General features: G+C 44.6%; 1 pseudogene; it reads right to left on the bottom strand.

Annotated features, from left to right (window-relative positions):
• Positions 1-1,156: 1,156 nt before the first annotated feature.
• On the bottom strand, positions 1,157-1,564 carry LOC132425487 (galectin-1 pseudogene; annotated as a pseudogene).
• Between the last annotated feature and the right edge of the window lie 2,348 nt (positions 1,565-3,912).

The following is a 3,912-nucleotide window of genomic DNA, read 5'->3' as shown; positions in this document are numbered from 1 at the left end:
GCTTATCTATAAAACCTTAATCTGTTCTTTAATTCAGAATGATAACCTTGCCAGGTAGAGAATTCTTGTTTGGCAGTCTTTTTCTTTCAGCACTTTGAATATGTCATGTCACTCCCTTCTGGCTTGTAAAGTTTCTGCTGAAAAATGTGCTGATAGCCTTATGGGTTGTCCCTAGTACATAATAAGTTGCTTGTTTTCTTGCTTCTTTCTTTTTACAATTCTCTCTTAATCATTAACTTTTACCATTTAAATAACATGTCTCAGTGTGTTGCTCTTTAGGTTTGTCTTATTTGGAACACTCTGGGCTTCCTGGAACTGAATATCTGTTTCCTTCTCCAGATTAGGAAAGTTTTCAGCCATTATTTCTTTAAATACAAATTAAAGAAATTTCTCTTTCTGTTCCTCTTCTCCTTTTGAAACCCCCATAATGCAAATGTTATTCCACTTGATGTTGTTCCAGGATCCCCTATGTTATCCTCATTTCTTTAATTCTTTTTTTACATTGTGCTGCTCTGTCTGGGTGTTTTCCATTGCTTTGTCTTTCAGCTTGTTTTGTGCTTCTTTTTGTTTTTAGTTGATTAACAATGTTGTGTTAGTTTCAGGTGTACAGCAAAGTGATTCAGTTATACATATACATGTATCTTTCCTCTTCAAATTCTTTTCCTATTTAGGTTATTACAGAATATTGAGCAGAGTTCCCTGTGCTATACAGTAGGTCTTTTTTGGTTACCTATTTTAAAAATAGCAGTGTGTACATGTCAGTCCCAGACTCCCAACCTGCTTCTGTTTTATCCATTCTGCTGTTGAACCCTTCCAATGTGTTTTTCATTTCAGTTATCACTTCTCTTCAGTTCTTTCTTATAGTTTCTCTTTGTTGTCTTCTTGCTACGTTCATCCCTTTCTTCTCCTGAGATCAGTGAGTGTCTTTATGAACATTATTTTGAACACTTTGTCAAGTAGATTGCTTATCTCTGATTCATTATTTTTCTGGGGATTTGCCTTGTTCTTTGATATGGACTATATTTCTCTGTCTCCTTGTTTTGTCTGTCTCTCTGTGTTTGTCTACATGTATTATGGAAAGCAGCTACCTCTATCAGTTTTTTTCCAGGGGGAGCAAAGGCAGCTGCCTTTATTGCGGGCCATGGGCTGGCTGGCTTCACTCAAAGGCCGTGCACTTGATCTTGAAGTCGCCATTGGCTGCCAGATAGTTGATGGCCTCCAGGTTGAGGCAGTTGGGGAATTTGAATTTGTATCCACCAGGCAGCTGGATGGTTAGCTCTGCCTGGTCGAAGCAGATGCATACCTCCACAACACTTCCAGGCTGAAAGGGGAAGACAGACTCCTGCTTCTCAGCCCCCCAGGCCCCGCCATCCTTGCTGTTACACACGATGGTGTTGGTGTCCCCGTGCTCATTGAAGCAGGGGTTGAAGTGCAGGCACAGGTTGTTGCCATCTTTGCCCAGGTTCAGCACAAAGCTCTTGGCATCCAGGGCCACCTTGCCCAACACTCTGAGGCACTTCCCAGGTTTGAGATTCAGGTTGCTGATGACAACACCACAAGCCATGATTGAGGAGAGGAGGATGTTCCTGGGACTTTGGGACCAGTTGTCTGAAGACTCTACCGGAGAGCCTTGGTCTTGAAAGAGTGGTATTCTTTAGAAGCTGTTCTGTGTGGCCCAGAAGTGCAGTCTCCTCTGGCCACCAGACCCAGGCATTCTATGGCCATCCCTCATGTGGGCTGTAGGTGCCCGCCAGCTGTGATAGGGCTGTGACTGCTGTATGAGGAGGAGAGGGTTGGAGTCACTTGCCCATCCTGGGTGTGGATTGATCTATGTATGGGCTGGTTGGAGCTCAGGGCACTCATCAGGCTCAGTTGTGGGTCAGCTACTGCATGAGGATGAAAGGACTCTGTAATCCCTGCTGACCTCCAGACCAGAAGATCCGTAGGTATCTCCTTGGCTGTGGTTGCAAAAACTGGGGCTCCTGGTGAGTGTATAAGCTCCTTTCTGAGGAGCCTCATCAAGCCCTAACGAGGCCAAGGGGGTGTGCAAGGATGGTGTCTCCCCGCTTACAGTCCCTGGGAGCACCTCCTTAGCCTCTAGGTATGTGGGAAACCTGAAGCCTGTCCCTCAGGATGAAGCTCCAGGCTAAGTAAATAAGCCTTTTTCATATAAGATGGGGTTATGTTTCAGTCTGCTGTCTGTGCAGGGCCCTGGGTATGGTGGCCTGCCAAGAGCTGTCTTTTCGATTGCTCCAGTGTCACGAAGTTCAAGAACACCAGCCCCCATGGCCACCAGGGCCAGACCAGCCAGTAGTGTTCCCTATGCGGATTGCATGCACCCACTGGCTTTAGCTAGGTAGCTGGAGATTATAGGGGGTGGAACTTGCTCTCTTGCTTCAAGAAGGCAGTAGGAAAATGTCTTGACTACACCCACCCCTGGGCTTCAGCAATGCAGTACAAAAGTGCCTTGTCTGTGCACATGAGTCAGCCGTTAGGCCAGGAGTGGGAGAATATTATGACTGCTTGTGTTCTCCACTCCCAGCCAGCAATGCAGTACAAAAGTGCCTTGTCTGTGCACATGAGTCAGCTGTTAGGCCAGGAGTGGGAGAATATTATGACTGCTTGTGTTCTCCACTCCCAGCCAGGGGGGGCAGGGGAATGTCACAGCCACCCACACTTGCAGACTTTAGTTAGGGAGCAGGAGAATGCCATGGCTATTTGTGCCACCCCAGTCAGGGCGTGGGGGGATGCTGCAGCTGCCAGAGCTCTCCAGCTTCAGCTTTGTGGCAGGGTAGTGCATCCAAGCTCTCAGGCCTGTGCTAGCAGGTGAGGTGAGGAACACAATGGCCTCTGCCAATGCCTCCTACAAGTATTACCACCATATTACACCCCCTGCACCCCCCCCCAACCGATGCTTTTAGACTTGCAAACAACTCTCCTTCACAAAGAGTCTCAGCAGTTTTCAAACCGCTGATATTTTTCAGGGTCTCTGAGTGAGAAGGATTGCATGTGAGCCCTTTAAGAGGGGAGTCTCAGTTTCCAATAGCTTTTTTGGACCCTTGGACATTAGCCCCATTAGTTTTCTAAGCCAGGCGTTTTGGGGACTCAGCTGTCTGTTGTAGAATTCTTGGGCGCGTGTGTCTGATGTGGGGTCCCACACTTGCTCCCCCAGGAGAAAAGCCTTTCTAATAAGATCCCTCTGTATTGTGTGCGGCCAGGCCAGGGGTGGGGTTTTGGGTGAGATCTTTTCTCTGCCCCTCCTACCCATCCTGATGTAGTCCTTTGTATTCTTTGTTGTGAAACAGGTGATCAACTAGTTTTCAGGTTCTCTTCTGAGGGAATTAATCCACATGTAGGTATTTATCTCTGGGAGGAGATAAGTTCAGGCTCTTCCTTCGGCGTCTTCTTAAAATGCCTTCTTAGTTGTTTATTTTTAACATATTCCTATCAATATTTTTTGTGATGGTGAGATTTTTCATAAATTTGATATCTCATACATAAATTCAATCATTTATTTTTAGAAGTTTAGAGAGTTCTTACAATTCTAATTACTTGAATTTTCTAAAAAGAAACTAAGGTACTAGTGACTTTGGTGACATTTAACTTAATAGGAAAGGAAGGTGGATTCTTTCTACTCACTGGTTCTTTCAAAAGGGCAAAAATCACCCTGGAAATATCTAATTTTCAATTCAAAAATATAATTATTACCAAACAGATTTGAGCTTTCAGTGGGTAGGATGTTTTATTAAATCACCTGAGTTATTAATAAAATTTCACCAAGTCTTGACAATCCCCTTTTATGTGCTATTCTCAAATAATGCACTTCTTTTCAAACACTTTAAATGGCTCTGAAGCTAATAATCATGTAAGATGCCCTCTCTTCTCACACAAAGAAGTATTTCAAAATGAATA

Source organism: Delphinus delphis, chromosome 5, assembly GCF_949987515.2.
Source record: "Delphinus delphis chromosome 5, mDelDel1.2, whole genome shotgun sequence".
Classification (NCBI taxonomy): domain Eukaryota; kingdom Metazoa; phylum Chordata; class Mammalia; order Artiodactyla; family Delphinidae; genus Delphinus; species Delphinus delphis.
This window is presented reverse-complemented; position numbering and strand designations above follow the sequence as displayed.